The 17,643-nt window shown below is 46.3% G+C and overlaps 1 protein-coding gene across 1 annotated transcript in view; it reads left to right on the top strand.

The window, feature by feature from the left end:
* The first annotated feature begins 1,519 nt into the window (after positions 1-1,519).
* Positions 1,520-17,643, top strand: part of LOC144948576 (PR domain zinc finger protein 1-like) — a 38,230-nt gene continuing 22,106 nt past the window's right edge. The window contains exons 1-2 of the mRNA XM_078878146.1: positions 1,520-1,603; positions 1,910-1,971. The gene's annotated coding sequence lies outside the window, so the exon portion shown is untranslated. The remainder of the gene's footprint in view (positions 1,604-1,909; positions 1,972-17,643) is intronic.

Here is a 17,643-nt window from a genome sequence, read left to right as displayed (position 1 = left end):
CCTTTAACCAAATCACCTGGAATGCACCCGTAATGTCACATCTCAGCGTTAAGGTTGGATATTTATGTTGAACTTCTTTCGCACTGAGTACCGAGAGGTCGTCACCATAGTCCGCTGTTGGACGACGTGTATGGCAAGCGAACGACAGCGCATCGTCAGCGACCGTTGTGCCGTACTTCTATGCTCCATCGCATTTGCCTCCTGACTGCCAACCTGCGCTAGCCAAACGCGGTGAAGTATGGCCAACGAGCCCCCATGACGTGCACGGCGTGAGGAGGTCCTCATGTGCGTGGACATTGCGAGAGGCTTGGTGATGTACGATATGGTAATTAAATAAAGTACGTTTTTGAAATAGTACAGAAATATGTTTTAGTGACTTATATCTGGAGCCTGACTTAGCAGTCGACTCGTGTTTGTACATCACTGCTAATACAGTTACTCAATGTTTTGTTCGTGTAACTAATTATAAAATTATAACCATGTAAAACCTTTGTACGCATCATCTGATGTTGATGTTATCCATGGCTCGGAATACAACTCAGGTCATCGGGTTCTTGGCGCAGTTTGTCAATCCGCACGTCACAGCTACACCCAAAGTAATTAAACAGGTATGCAAATATAGGAGGTGCATATATTACATGTTTATATATAAAAACAAGTGTCACGCATTTTATGACGTCTAATATATAAAGCTCCGTGTGATAGATATTCTCATGATTAACATATTGTATAAAAAAGTGTTGATGGTTACCAATAATTCCAGCTGCGGTAACGACACCGGGACATACCAAAAGCAAAGTACTGTCGTTAGAGAAGAATAAAAAAAAGATAATGAGTGCGTCAATGTTGATGAAGCCGTTGTGTTTTGGTGGCAAAATCACCGGCAACTAAATCACGCGAAATTAACTGACAGTCAATTAACGCCTTCCATCGCAAAGAATGCCGTGTTTTGATTGACGCCAAAATGTGACAGGAGTTGGCCGCCAAAAATAAATGTTGGCTTGGCTAAATGACATCCATTCAATCGCTAAAGTTTTTTTGTGGGAGGGGAAAAATCCCGAGTAAAAAAAAAAGGAAATGCTCATTAAAAAAAACCCCATTCGCATGTCCATTTGATGATTCAGGAAAAGTTAGCACGACTATTATGTGTCAACTGGGAGGTTGATACGCAATTGGAAATAGGTCAGTTGGTGTCACAGGGAGGATGAGGTGGTGGGGGGGGGATCCAGAAGGTTTCTGGGTTTAGTGTTCTGGGTGCGATATGAGTCACGTGGCCTTTGAGACGTAAAAGGTGGGGGGGGGGGTGAGTGGGAGGAGCCCCCCCTCTCCTCCTCCCCCCCTCCTTTAGCTTGGTGGGGGGTGCGTCATCAACATCATTGTGGGTGCTGCTTGAGAGCCCTGGGCTTGGTTTAGAGAGGCGGGGGGGGAGTTGAGGGGGAGGCGAAGGGAGGGGTCGGAGGCAGAATACCGGTTTAAAGGTTGGCCGCTTTGGGGAGTGGGCACGCATTCGCTGTCGAGATAGAGGACGGGCAAGACGGGGATAAAAAGGGGGTCTTCTGAGGGGGTCACAGATTAAACACAGGGGACTCGGCAGCACTTGCAGGTGAGTTGTCTAGCAGCGCAACGACGTTGAGATTTTCACACGCAGCGCTGTGAATGCGCCTTGAGTCTCCAGCAGCCCCGGCGGACGAGACAGCCGCGTCTTGCCCCAAGGATATCGCCGTCGATTTTGAAGCAGGCGAGACGTGCCGAAAGTTGACGGGTCCCCCGATCGGCGGTGCAAACAAAAATTGACTGCTGCATTTTTGTACTCCTCTTCTTCTGCTGCTTCTGAACTTGAAGGACACAATTTAGCAATCGTTGGGCCGCCCGGTTCTGATGAAAATGTCGTTGTTTTCACGCGTGACAGGGAAGAACGTGGACGGAGAAGACCTGTCCGCCTTCGTCACCCGTCTTCGTCCGGCGCAACAGGTGAGTGAAGCGCGGTGAGGGAGCCCTCGACTTGTAAACGTTGTGGATGTTACTCTCCAACACACCTGTGGGCTCAGGTCGTCACTAATTGGCGCCTTTTACCGGCCGTGTCGGGTGGCGGAGGGTTACGACGCATTTAAGCTTATCTAACCCAACGACCTTCATCATGAATAATATTGGTCGCGAAAGCCTACGTTGTTAACTACGAGAAAAGCCTGCATTTAGTTCGAACGCGCTTGCAAACTCAAAACAGATCGCCAACACCGCGTGGGGATTCATTCATCTGGAGGAATAGAACACTTGTCATCAACAATTCAGTGAGTGTGTGTGTAAGCTCGCTCCCTTGTTTACGTAAACGCGTATTGGACAGCGCGAGAGAGCTTATAATCCACGGGGAAATTATGTAACGACCTTCATTGACGCTGACAATTTTAACGAACACTTGAGGTTGCGCGTTTTTTGGTAATGAAAATCGACGGTTTATTTGTTGCTGTAATTGCAAAAATACTTACGTGGACTTAGTAAACGGACTAAGTACCACACATTTGTGAGGCTGTATCTGCACTCGGCGGTCTCCTCACACACCGCGCCCGGAGCGTGACGAGGCGACAGTCCACGGCGTCTGCCTTTAACCTCACAACACGAAGTTCGATCCCAACCCCGCGCGTTTTACAAAATATTTACATCGCCCTCCAGCGAATTTGCCTGCCGTGAGTCACGCCGCCGTGCGCGTGAATAATACATGTCAGCTGCTCGATCTGTGATCACTTCAGGGCAAAGAAGCCGTGCACACGACGCAGAAACATCGTGACGGCAATCCGGGCTTGCCTAATAATAGCCTCAGAGGATTCAGAGTCAGGGGTCTACTTCCTGTACTCTGTCTGTCGCCGACTTCGCTGATACGATATCTGCTATGCTAGCCACTTCAGCGAGTTCAATCAATTTAGGATTTATGTTCACGTGTGTGCGCTTGAACTAGAATGGAGACAATTGTTTGATGGAACGTAACGCATCGTCGGAGATAACGTGTAGTGTTTACAATCCACACAGTGCAGTTTTGTTACATATTGAACAGCATAGGATTCAATTTAGATTTAAAGCTTTCGTGACTGCAGGGATTCATATTCTTGGTTCTTTCGGTAAAGTCACGTAGAAGGGAAATAATACAATAATAAAAATAAAACAATGAAATTATCACGACGTTTCCATTGCAACACAAGCAATCGTCATCAGGTGTGAAAACCACAGCAAGAAAATGTGAAAAAGTCTAGAATTCGTATGTTATGTGTACGTATGTGATTGGGTTCTGTGTCTATTTTTAAAATTACAATAACGCACGTTCCCTTAGAGACGAAGAAACAACCCCAAAATAGTGTGAAGTTCATTTCGTAAATTCGCCAATGTGGTATTTCAATATTTAATGGGGTGGGATGATTGTGTGTTAGCACTTATCACATTCTTTCGAACGTTAAATTTAAATGCCTCAACGTAATATGCGGAAACATTTAAGTTTGCAACCTATGCCAGTTTAAACGTGTTTTGTTTTTGTTGTAAACTAATAACTGAACATCATTTAAGAAAAAAGAAATAGCACTGTAATAGATACGCCAAATACATAATTAAAAAGCACTGGCTGACTAAGAAATTTATGAAACAGCAATAACTATGCAAATGTAACTTCATAAAAGTTCGAAAAAGTTACCTGCAACCTTTAACTTTTCAACTTGAACATAGACTGCCAGGTGATTGATCTGTTTAGTATTGCATCTGTTGTGGTGTTTAAACATTTTCCAGTTTATATCTGCTATAATATATTTTACACCAGGAACAAATCAGTGAATACATTTCATACGGGCTTAGGGTTCAATGCTTGTGTGTGCCTGCCTAAATAATGACACATCATTTACACAATAAGTTGTTGTTAGGTTAAACATATTTTTTGGCCGATAAAAAAAGCGTAATTTACACTTGGATTCCTATAAATGAAAAAAAGAATAACGAGCCAATACGAAAAAATCAGCAACAAAACAAAAGATACGTGTAAATAAGTCGATATCAAAAACACTTAGACCAGCAAACTATGATCTTAAACAGAGGGTTGAGTTTGTTGTTTATTTTGTCAGCACGCTTTTGCAAAGCTTCACTCGCTCGCCTTTTTGTGTTGTGGCGTTCGTGAAACAGCCTCGGCCGTTTCTGCTTCCGAGATCCTCGTTAACGACCGACACAAACTACACACCCACACGCACACACGCGTGCGCAGCTGTTTGTGGAGGGAACTCATCTACAAAGACGCGAATCGTTCACTTTTGGCAGCATTCATTATTTAGCATTAAGGGCGCGGAAGGGGGGGGGATTCGTTGTTCGTACATGTCAGTGAGACGACTGGCACAGACACATTACGCCATATCTTGGGATTGACTGGTTTTGTCTCAGTTTATTTCTGCCCGACACTGGATGGGTTCGCCCTGCGCCACATCGAGGTTGTCCTCAACGGGATTGGGGTGGCAGTGTGCCGTGTTTTTACGTTTTAAGATGGTATTGATAGAGAAAACACCAATACTGTTGATAACAAGCCTTCAGCGTGTTCGATCTGGTTTGATCTAACACGTGATGACCGCTGATGTGTGTTTGGAGAGATTTTTTATATATCCAGTATTGCACGTATGACGCACAACCAATACAACCAACGTAGTCTGTTTAAACATTTTGTGTTCTGTGTGTAAACACATTTTTCTCAAAGTTACATTTTAAAATATTATTTTTATCGCTTATGACTTTGAAAACGGCTTTAAGACATGTCCATATTCCCTTACCTTGTGACATCTCATAACTTAAAGCGTATCTTTTCACACCAGGTATCTGTTCACGAATGTGTAATGGTTGCAAGAGAAAAGTAGTAAATTGTTCCATAACTATTTCACATTGTACTATGTATGCAGGTCACAAGCAAAAAGCTGTAATTATTTTACAACTCAATTCGTTTAATTTAACATTTTCGCAGTAAGCGTGGCACACTTATAAAGTGTGCAAACTCGTTTCATATGCTGCTTTAGGAAGGCCTTCATCTAGCAGTGGACTGATCATGGCTCATTATAATGTAGCTGTCCTATATTATGGCATATTGTTCCCTTAAAAGGGTGTCGTCATAAAAATTCAGGCATTTATATAGTTATTTAAATACAGACCTCTACTTATTTATTTAACTGCAGGTCTTTATTTATTTTAATTGCAGGCCTTTATCCCGAGTTGAAATAAAAGTACAGACTGACCGACACCGCTGAGGTCAATACACTCGAAAATGAAACGTACAACAGTGCGAAACGTTTTGCATATTTAAATCACTCACTCATTCATTGTGCCCTGCTACAATGGCAGTGCGGTGAAAAAGAATAAAAGTCATTGCCTTGCGAACGCTAACAACTTTATAGTTATGCAAACTGTGTGCATCATCCCAAAGGTATTTGATAGGAGCCAGTTTATAACATCCCCAGTCGCCACTCTGTCACCTGGGAAATGTTAACAATGCTCTTCCTCTGACTCCGCTTAGGCTATAAAGCTATGGGGGCCCGCGTCTAATGATGGAATGGGCAGTAAACATCTGCCGTGCCGCCTAGAAGGCCGGCGATTAAGTCATTGGACGGTGAAGATGTTACTACAGGCCTGTAAACGGCTCACAAGGAGATCATTTTTGGACAGGGCAATGCAGGGATAGGCTGCTGCTGGCAGCCTTTGGATGGCTTCCGCTCAGGTTAGGGTTGGATTTTAAAACAAAATGTAAAGGTGTTTAAATGTTTTAAAAATTATGACTTGTTTGAATGTCTTTGTGGCGATGGATGAGTTGTTCAGTGTAATACATTATATAGTGATTAAAACAAAGATATTGGGGCATACGAGGTGGCTAGTATAAGACAGTACTGAAAGTAGGTTTCTGTTGTGTTTGTTTGGATGTTTGAGCGTTATCCCATTACACGAGTGAGTCTTATCTGCATACTCCTGTTTCCGCTTACACATCAAACTGCCGAGTAAGGAATTGGACAAACATTCCAAGCAGGGTTCCTCTCAAAGAGTCTTGAGAATAAGTTGAGACCTTTCTGGATTATTTGAATTACTGTTTTTTTACTTTTATATTCCAAGCCGCTTTTTTGTGCTGATGAGAGGGATCATTTAGCAGTTACGTCACCAGAAACCGGATACTCCAAGAGCTTTCTATCATTGCCTCTTATACTGAGCTCACCTATAGCACCCATATATCTCTTCTCAGAAACGGTGTCGGTAGGAATGTACTCTCAGAGAAGTATGATTATGAATAAAGTTCAAAGCCACCGGATTTTGGACTTTCATTTTACGGACCGAAACATAATTCTTTGTCGCTAACATATGGGCAATTCTTGAACAAAAAAAAACAACTTGTTGAAGTGCTGGCGAATTTGTATCCCAGTCAGATTTTGCTTGACTATCCGAGTCAGATTTAGTTTTCTTAAGAGAAAAGTAACATTGTCTCCACGCTACATACCGTGTGAAAGCAGATCACCATATGTACATTTCAGTGCTACGATTGCCACCAACAGCAGTGCCGGTGTGAAATGTCAGCATCTGTGTATATGATAACACGTTTACTTCACTCAAGCTGTGAGCAAGGGTGAACACGTGGAGCCATTTCGTCAATCCAATGCTGGATGAGGGCCTCCCCACACCGTTCGGGTCATGGGGTTATGAACATACTTCATCACGTTGGTCAGTGCGGGTTGGTAAAGCAGTGGAGCATAGACATTGGAGCGTAGTGCAGTACAACAATAGATGTTGCTGCATTGGCCCCTGCTGAAAACATTGATCTTACAATATTTAAAAGCACTCGTTTGCACCCAAACCAAAGTAAAAAATAATAATTCTCCAGAAGTTCAATATTTTATTCTTTACATTACATTTTATGACACACGCACCACGCAATGTTTTACGTGCTTTCTTTTTTTTACAAGTGTGGTGCAACTAAACAGCACGTCACGCGCGCATGCAACGGCCGATAAACGACACAAAGGTCGTACCCCATACATGATGTAATGCAGTGAACCTTAGGCAACTTGAACGCAATCGCGGTGTCATCACTGCGCTCACGGCTACGGCTGCTCCCTGACGATAGTGTATCTCGTAGCCACTCGACTATTTTTCGATAAGCGGTCAAAGCATAAAACCGCTGGAATGGTTAATTCTCTCAACGATTTCACCCCACCAGCTGTAACGCACCAAAAAATTACAAAACGACACAAAATGTGATATATAGAAAGACAAAGATCCCTCGTATAGCCGTTAACAGACTGTTTGGGCAAGTGTTGTTATTGAGCACCTATGAAGGCCGGAATGGTTTCACGAAAGGGTGGGTGGCCAGCACCATGCCCGACCGCCTTTGTATCCCGAGTGGCGATGCTTACACACCACACCAGCTACTCATTTGATGCCGAGTCGACCTAGGGGTGCCCCAAGAGCAATTCAAATAATTGTCACTGGTGTTGGCCGTGAGTGAAAACTTATAACGGGTCACTGGGTTCAAGGTGCAGCGCGCTAACCACTGCACTACCGCTCCCCATATATATACACACCCACTATTGTTTTTACAGAGTCTGAAAACATGCACATCTTTGAAATTATTTGAAGGGGTCAGAACGAAAGACACATTGGCATCAGAGAATAAAATGAAACCTGGGCTCCTGGCACAACTATTGTCAAAGGGACACGAGTAGAGGCAGAAGCAATGGGACGATATAACCAAGCGACATAGGGCACACGTGACGGACAACGCTAATGATGGGATGAAAGTTATCGGGCGAACAGGGAATGCACGCAAAGGCGTGGCCAGAGAAGAGGTTGAGTGATAACTAACTACTATTCTTGTTTTACCAAATAAGGCCCACTGAGATATATAGCTCCTTTTCAGGGCTACCTGGCCACAAAATGATAGCTCAACAAAGTGGCTCATCACGTGGACATTTATAGCAGCCAAATGCTCGAAATGCACGTTGATTCTACACGTGAATGGATAAACCGTAGGACTCGGAGACAAATCCACGTGACCACGGGGAGAGAGAGAGAGAGAGACACTCCAAATATACAGCAGGCGTCAGGGTCGCGATCGAACCCACGACCTCCTGTAGATCAGGCGAAGTGGCGTGAAGACGGATCGCCATAGAAAGGAACCACAGGTGACGGCGGTGGTGTGTTGACGTTGGAAAGGCCTCAGCCAGCCATCGACTTTGAAGAACCGCTTTAAGAAACTTGTTTGTGTAACAGAATATCACCCCACCTTAAACCTGCAGCCGTGTGTCGCATGTTTTCAAAAGGAGGCCTCGGTATGAAAAGTAAGTTTGCGAAAGGCGATCAAAAGGCCTACAAAATAAAATGTCAAACCCACAATTTGTGAAATAAAACCGTGCGGGTTTTTTAAATTCTAAATATATATTTGGTTATTACGACGATAACCGTTCATGTGCGACAACGCGAGACGCAATTTACCGTTTCAAACTCAAATATAACAACGTAACTTAAACGTTGGAGAAACTATTAATTATTTAACTGTGGAAATTCAGTCTCCTTGATTTCCACCGCCTTTGAAAACTGATTTCAATTGGGAACACCGTGCACTTTTGAACAGGAGGCAGTACGATAGGTTTCCTGGTGGCAATGCTTAGGCAGGTAATTAGAACAAGTCATAAACCATTCGTCCTCTCATTCATTCGCTTTGTATGTATGTTGAACTTATTTCGCCCCGTGCGTAGCCAACCGTGCGAGTGGGATGTGCGGGGGAAGAACAACAAACTAAACACAAAAAGCAGTTCGAAAGAAATGTGTTTTACATCTAGATTTGAAAGTGCATTTCTCCGGCGCCTTCCTAACATCGGAAGGAAGAGCGTTTCAGACGGCCGCAGAAGCGTCTTTGTTTCGATGACGAGCGCACACATGGCAAGATGTCATGTGACGCGCGTCTCAGAACGTAAACACTGCACGCATCGAGTGCTGCGATCCTATATTCAGCGAGCTGTTATTTTCACGCGACGTTATGCTATTGTGTGTACTATTTATTATCCCCGGGAGTACTGAATCGAAACTCAGCCAGCGCTGCTGAAATGTGCGGTGAAGAATGGCCAAACAGTGCCCACCAATGCCTTCGTCCAGCACTGGCATTGACAAAGGGCTGTAAATTTGTATTGGTTTCATTTGATAATTAAGGAAGCCATTCTTAGAACATTGGTGACACAGAGTGGATACTGAAAAAAAAAACCTCCCTTTTAAAACGCTTCTTAGAATTGGCCCCTAACAGAGGAACCCAAGTCACCTTTTGTATATTGACACGAAATAGCAATGCCCTGTATTTGTATCGTATAATTTCGGTAACCTTACACAGGCTAGGCTTTTATGAGGCGAAATACACAAGGAAAAGTCTCCTCGTGGTTTTGCTGCCAAGTTAACGTACTTATTCACAAAATGCATCCTTTCAAGATCGATCTCATTCAATCTAAACTGCCGCGCGGATGAGCAGAGTTTTTTTTTGTGGGCAATGTTTTTTCCCCGACATTAATGCAGAGTGATATAAAAATAATCCGCCCATTATTATACTTTTTTTCAGAAACAATTTGTGTTCTTGAGAGATTAATAGTGATTACCGCATGTGATTTATTTGGTTGTGGTCGAGAAAGCTACCACATCGAATGATAAAACTAATATTTTGTAAAGCTATTTTTAATCATGTTTCTCGGCTAACAATCCTCTCTGTTATTAGCACATAGCACCGTCATTTGTACAAAATTCAGACTTTAACTTACGATAAAGCTATATATTTTTTTACAATTAATATTTTTTTGTCCGTTTTATGTCAATATTGTACTGCATATGTTACACTAATTATTTTTTACCCAAGTCTTTCACCTGCCCATTGGGTCTTTATTTTCACATTTAAAAAAAATCAAATTAGTATGTGTGTATCAGGCTGTGAACATGATAACAATAATGAGATTGTGTAAAAGCGCATACAGTAGTTTCTACTATACTATTGTGTGCAGTAGTTATTTGAACTCTTTCCATTTTCTGACCAATTTGACACTTCTGCATCTCGAATGCATTTTGCAGATAAATTATGCAGTGCTGATGATGAATATGATGTAGTGCGTACTGAATCTGGTTGGCTAACATAATGACCTGTGTGCCCGCCATTGAGCTGGTTTGCATGGCTTACACAGTGTTTTTTCCTACGAACAATATTGTTACGCGGCATTATCAAAGAAAGGAGGACAATCAAAGACTCGGTGTTATTAATTTGCAACAGTAGTGCTGTATTTGCGTCAAAATGCCAATTTTTGTTTGTGTTATCTGCAAGTTTTGTTGGAAAAAAAAATTCATGCACTGTATTTCTCCCTTAGCTAAATACGAAAAAAGTGATTCCACCAGGTTCAGTTCGCTGGCCACTGCGAGACCGCTCCACGCATCAGTGTGTGTGTATAAATATGCTAGCTTTGATTAGACTGCTGGCAAAACAAGGCATATATCTGATATAAAACATCGTGACTCGTTTTGTTTCATAGTAAAGGAAGCCATTACTAGATCATCGGCGACACACAGAGAATACCATACTCAATCGCGTGCCAGGAATAAGAGCAGTACTGTGTCATGGACCAATGTGTTGAGCTCTTTCTTGTTTGTTGTTGTTGATATTCGGAAAACGATCGCCCGTATTGTGAATCACGCAGCGGGCAAACGATGATGGGAAGCGGGATGGAGGGCAGGTCGGCCCGTCCGTTCGGTCGACGCCGTCGAAACGTTCCCCAGTAAGAAAACAAAACCTTTTTGTTTAACTCGACGTGAAAATAACGCGCGCTTGTTAAGCCTGAGCATTATCGAGCGGACTGGCTTCCACTGCATTAAGCAGAAAAAAGAAAATACAATCCCGCGCAATCTGATTTCCTACCTGGCGCAGCAAGCATCTGTTTGAGACCTCCCCACCCCCCCACCACTCTTTACCGTACCGGCCGATTAAAGCGTCTTTAAATCTACGGAGCTAATCTTCATCTGCAAATTATAGACTCGTCAAGTAAATGTGCAGCTCATTTTATTTTAAAAAAAATTGTAGGCAATCTCCTCCCCCCCCCCCTCTTTGTTTTTTATTGGTCGGTCGGGGTAGGCAGGCAGGCGGCCCCTAACGGGGCGCTGGGGCAAAAGCAAATCGGCCCAGACGGACTTAAAACCTGCGACGGTCGGAGTTGGGGGTGGGGGGCGGTGGGGGTGGCTGTCCCGGGCTGCCCCAAGCAGACCCGTCAACGCAACGGAAAAGCCCCCCTTATCCGGCGTTCAGAAATCAGGCATATTTAGCGGAGGCGGCCTTTATGGGATGATCAGTAGGGAAATGAGGATTAAGTTGTCTATGTAGGTCAGTGCCTGTCTTACAGAGGATTGGAGGCTCTCTGGCAGAAACGGCATCTTTTGCCGTCGGCAAATCTGAGCGCAGGCTCAAGCCGTCGCATTTTGAATTAACCGTGTTTTGTTGTTGTTGTTGCTGCATTCTCTAAATAAACAAGCGATCGCTTTTAGGCACTTAAGTGCAACGGGCGACGCTGTTTTAGTTGGGGTCGTTTGTCAGCAAATGGTCAAATGACTGCGCTGTACAACGGCACAGGTGCGGATGGACGCAAGGACGCCACGACGGGCAACAGCATGAATAGGCATTCGAGAGGCACGCGGACCTTCGCTTGCCACACTGGATCGTTTTCCCTAAACAAAATGTGCAAATGTACTCCCAACGTGAACCGACCGCCCGCCGCCTCCCCTCCCGCCCGACGCGCAGCGCGACGAATGTTCCGACAGCGCTCGCGTCCGTGCGGGATTCACGATTCACGATTGTCGCTGGCGTGGTGGCTCCTGGGAGAGCCTCCCGAGAACACAGCGGCTGGCCGAGATGCGGGCAGGGGGGGAAGCAGCGAACAGGGAGCTGCTGAAGGAGGCTCGCGAGAAGCTCCCGGCGGGGACAAATCTCACCGAGTGCATTTTGCCTTTGCGGCGCTCTCGTTGGTCCGGACAGCTTTCAAATGCTGCCACTCACTTATTCTCGTCGACGCAAATCTCAGCATCCCTCAGAGGCCTCTGTAGCAAAGCTCCCCGTCCCCCAGTCCCCCAGGTCTCCCCTCCCCCCCAAACATTTGAATAGGTGACAATGTTCACACAGCATTATCTCCCACACCTCCCGGGCTTTCCCTCTACAAAAGCCACCATCCCCAAAGGTGATGGTTTGTTTGTGTAATCGCCGGGGTAAGGGGGGTGGGGCGGGGAGGGGGGTAGACAGCGGACTGTGGAGACAGAGAGCGTCTGGTGCTGACGGGATGGTGGTGATGGGGAGGGGGGTGGAGGTGGCGACCCATCTGAGAATAGACAGGGCTGGTGCCAGCCTTCATTCCACCTGGACTAAGGGGAGATGCCCACCCTGGGTGAGGATCTCTATTCCTCAGTGGGCCTAAACAAAGGCTATTGTGTGCAAGACATTTGTTCCATCTGGCTGTAGGCGCACCTTTAGGCCCCCCTGACTTAGCGCCTGTCTGCACGCGAACACAAACAGTGCGCATAGCAAAGGGATAAATTATGTCCCCCCCCACACACACTCCCTCTTTGCACAGCTAAGGTCACGTAGTCGCGGTTTGCTCACAGAGTACGCCTCGTAATAGAGTTTTTTTTTTGGATCAGATCGCGTAACGCGTAACGCGATCTGATCCCCCTCCAACCCCCCCCCCCCCCTCGATTATGGATAATATCGGTCGCGAAAGTCTCCGTGTTAAAGAGCGCCGCCTCGTCAAGGCAGAAACGACGACGAACCCCCGGTGACGTCACCGCGGCGCTTGGTGCCAGGCTAGGTGCACTTCGAGGCCACGTGAAGTGTCGGCACACACGCGCACAGACACACCACGCGTGTTCACGCGTGTTGTGTCTGTGCGTGTGTGTGCCGCATCTTGTTCATCGCGGGGAAAATGAAATGCGAGCCGCAGGGACAAGCACAGAAACGCGTGCATTCTTTTTTGTTCGGGAAGGAGTTTGCATGTAAATCAACATCAAAGTTTGCAAACATCTCTTCCTCGAAGAACACTTCCAGTCTCTGCATTTGTTTAGCAAATAGAAACGATCTTGCATGTGCAGGATATTAATATGTGCAGCTTTGTGCTATGTGTCATCATCATCATCAACCATGGTCTATCTACTGCTGGATGATCTCACCAATCAATCACCATCCCTCACGTTTTTGCGATGCCATGTGTGTGTGGTGATAGTATAAATAAGAGGGATTGGTAAAAATGTTCTTTAAAGAGTGACAGACAGCTCCCGTGGCTTGCAGAGAGGGGCCAGGTTACTTGTGTGTATGTGTGTATGCGTGTGTACGTGTGTGTATGTGTGTGTGTATGTGTGAGTGTATGTGTGTGTGTGTGCGCACGTGGTTATCGCGCTGCGCTACGAACTTGGCGACCCGACTTCGATTCCCGCTCACGGCCAACACCCAGTGACGATTATCTGAACCGGTCCTGGGCCTCTCCTAGGTCGACTCAGCCTGAGTTGAGTGCCTGGTGCGGTGTGTAAAAACGTCGCCACTGGGGAGACAAAGGCGTTCGGGCGTGGTACTGGCCACCCACCCTTCCTTGGTGTGCCGTTGCCGGCCTTCATAGGTGCTACCCGCTCACAGCACTTGCCCCAACAGTCTGTCACATGCTATACAGGGGTGGGTGGGTGTTCTTTGTTTTGTTTTGCACGTGAGCACCCTTGGTCTGCGCGCTGCTTGGGCGCGTGTTTGCTCAGCGAGACACGCGGAACTTTGAAACCGCAAAGCCTGCTTCTCGCTTTGTTGGCGAGTTTGCGGAAGGAAGCGACGGTCTTCTTCCGTCAATCTGCCACCGTCCTCTCAGCCGACGCAGGAAAGACATGCGGCGGAGTGGCCGTGCTGACTTATCTGCACTCACACACTCACTCACTTACCTCCACATCCGTCTACCAGCTCACTCACTCATCCACCACCCTCACTTAAACTAACACTCAACTCCCCACCCATCTCTCAGTTTGCTCACTCGCTCATCCACCACCTCACCTAAACACTCACTTCCCCTTCCACACAGCATCTACCATCCCATCTGTCAGTTCACTCACTCAGCCACCAAATTACTAGAGTCCTCGCCCACCGACAATGCAACCCACGCTTGCTATTACACACTCACTCGCTTACCCATCACTTCACTCATCATCCACCAAACTCGGTCGCACTCATTGCTCACAAAGTGCTTATCCCCAATGGACCACAGTACCTTGCTGATCTCGTCAAGGAACATAACCACCACGTGAACGCCGGTCATCCTCGCAGCGCCTTTTGGTGATTCATCCAACAAGGATGGTCACTGCATCGCGCACTTTCAGATGTGCTTCTGCAGCCGTATGGAATGCTCTTCCTTCTGATATTAGGAAGCCACTGTAGCTATGCACCTCCGATGAGCACGGTTGACTACGTACGATGCGAAAGAAGTTCAACATACATACATACATACAAACTCACTCAAGCACAGATATACAATACGGTGTATAATTGCAATGTATATACTTAACTGCTTGTCGTGTAGGTATGTATTTTAAACTATTTAAAAATAAACATATTAGAGTGCAAGCAGGCAATGGGGTGCAGTGAGTGTCGATGCCATTGTTAGCTGACTGCGCGATAAACCCGACAACTTGAGTTTGATTTCCGGCCACGGCAAACATCAGTGGCCATTGATTCCTGAACCAACTGGAACCAACCAGCGTCGTGAAGAAGTTTGGTGAAACAACTCCCACCGGTGGGGGTGGCGTGAGCAGGCCTTTAATCAAGCAAGCAGATTAACAAAGGGTTGAGTTTAGTATTCATATTATTAGCAGAGACATCGAGGTCCCGTTATTGGCAGTGGTGTCCAAGTCCACAAGTCAATGCTTATAAGTCCGGCTCCAATTCTGAGTCTGTCAATATTTCCGTCCTCTCTTCGCTCCACGGGACCCATTGCCAAGGCATCCGCGTGCTGTAGTTGTGTGGACAACAAACAGAGCAGCACAGCAGTGCTAATGATCAAGGTTGCTGATTTTTCTTAATTAACATTTCTTTCAACTTGTGCCATCGCGCGCACACACACAGTCGCAGTTACATCGAAGCCACACCTGAGCCTTGCATTTCAATAATTATACACACGTAAGACATGAAAAGGTTTGCCAATGCTCCCAAATTTCACCTAATTATATGAAAACGGTGGCTTCATTTATTTGTGCTCAATATTCTACACCGACGCTGGCTTCCCCCCCCCCCCTTTCTCCACCTCCCTCCTGGTTTCTTTTCTTTAAAACTTCCTTTGCTGCTTTCAACAAAAAAAAGTAGGGCGCACATGTGCTTGGAGGTAGGATCACAGGATGCCGCCACCCGCCCCCCCCCCTCCTCACCACCCCATCCATCCATCCCCCCATCCGCTCCCTCCATGTACAATGCGTTTTTATAAATAAACCGGTGATGCGAGCGCGAACGCCGGTTTTATTTCTGGTGCGTCATCAGCTGCCCCGGGCCCGGGAGGAAGTGGTCCCAACGTCGTCCCCGAGTGATCGGCATCGTAGCCACCACGCAGCTTCCTGCTCTCCCCGGCCGCCAGCATTGCAGCCTCTGCTCACATCTCCCTCTCTCTCTCTTTCCCCGTTCTTTTATTTGTTTGCTTGTTGTTGACAGCGCAGCGGCGCGTGTGCGCGCAACGGGGCGCGTGTGCGGTCGTGGTTTAGCGTGCTGATCCTGCGAGCCAGAAGGCGCCCCCGAGCGAGACATACCAGCCAGTGTGGAAGAGTAGGCCAAATGCCCCCGAGTTGGGGTGGGGGGGGGGACTTTCTGACGATTCTTGCTGTCGAAGAAGCCCCCGTGCTGGCAGCGGTGACGTGAGCAAAGCAGATTGCGGGCTGCGCATTTAGCCTTCAAAAGTATCGAGGAGCGGTTTAGTTTGCGTCAAGTAATTGCAGCCAAATGCTAACCAAGGCTCAACGCCGCTTAACCCCCAAGATCTTTTGAGATCGGATGTATTACGGGGGGAGGGAATTGTAAATATATCACTTACGCTTTCATGACCAATATGAGTCGTGATTGCTTTCATGGGTCAGGATGGCCGCGAAAGTAAATAAAACATGTGTGTGCTGAAACCCTCCTCCACCCAACACGGACGATTCATAAAGTTGTCACGTGATGAATAAAACGGTACCCACACGTCACTTGCTTCAGCAGCACCAACGGAGAGCGATCCACGACATTTACAAAGTTGGGTCGACAATTTGGTGACGATTGTTCACGTGACAACTTTATTGGTTGGGCTGTGTAGGGTGGAGGAGGGTGTACGACAAATAATTTGTGAATCAGGGGGACTTGCTTGCAAGGGGGTTGTATTATTTGCTCAAAAGCAAAAGATCACCATTGTAGGCGATTGGTGGGAGTTGAACACATTTTGAGCAGAAGTGCTAAATTGTGAATATATTGAGATATTGAACCAAGATGCAACTTACGAATTGTAAATGCCGGTGAATGAGCACCTACATTCTATCATAGCTAACGCTGCCTTGTGCCAGCAGTGTGTATATGTATAATTTAGATATGTATTGGGGTAATCCTTGCAAACAATGGCCCTGAACGCAACACTCAGAAAAGAAGCAGTTTAAATATTTTGATCTACAGCCATTAGCTGATAATGGATAGGAACAAACCATCGATCATTAGCCGCGTTTACCCTGGACATGGATTGTAGGGGGTGGTTCCTGCCTTGGGGCCGCCTTCTATAGGTACAGGCGGCCGTGTGCTTTTCTTTTTTGAAAGGGTGCCCCCAAGAATTTAGTTGATTCATTGAGTTTGACTCATCGTCCCGCCGCTAATTGAATCAACGGGTGACAATGTGTCGTGCTCATACTTAGTGCACTACCAACGCAGTGCGCAATGTGCTGGCTAAGGGGCAGACGTTTTCCAGTGAGTTGTTCATACATTTAATGTGTGTGTGTACGCACTGCTTACCAAGGCGGTCCCAACGATTTTGGGTTCGTCCTTGAATTACGACCAATCATCAAGCGCGCGATTTAAAATGGATCCGTGTGAAGAATCTTCCGACGCGTTTCCCTCACCGTCCTTCTGCGGCAAACGGCAAAAAAACTGTTGGGTCAGGATACGCAGGGACTTCCGAGCGTGACGCGATCATGTCAAATAATGGCTTGGGTAGGCTCGGAATCGTCATTGCGCTGATGTTTTATGAAAGTCTTTCATCCAGTGGTAGATTGACAAAGGGCTGTACAATGCATTTTATTATTATCGCGAACAGCATCTGCTGCTGTGGCCTGCGGCATTTTCTGCTGTAAATTAATATCCTGAAGTACACAGCATACGGGGTATACCGTGTTCATTACCCCCGTTCTCTTGCCGCGTTCATGCGCTCGTGTGTGTGTGTTCGCGCGTGCGCGTGTGTGCACACGCGGTTATCTACATTTGCCAATTTCCTGATGTGAGGTTGCAGTGATTTTACAAGAATCGGTTGCACCAATGCGATAGGGAACTCAATGAATCATGTCCGCTCTGCGTCCTGCAAAGTGCTCGGTTTTTCGCCGCATGTCCACACAGCCCTCGAGGCCGAGTCCAGATAT

Source organism: Lampetra fluviatilis, chromosome 50 (assembly GCF_964198595.1).
Source record: "Lampetra fluviatilis chromosome 50, kcLamFluv1.1, whole genome shotgun sequence".
Classification (NCBI taxonomy): domain Eukaryota; kingdom Metazoa; phylum Chordata; class Hyperoartia; order Petromyzontiformes; family Petromyzontidae; genus Lampetra; species Lampetra fluviatilis.
Note: the sequence above shows the minus strand (reverse complement) of the source record. Positions and strands in the feature narration are given on the sequence as shown.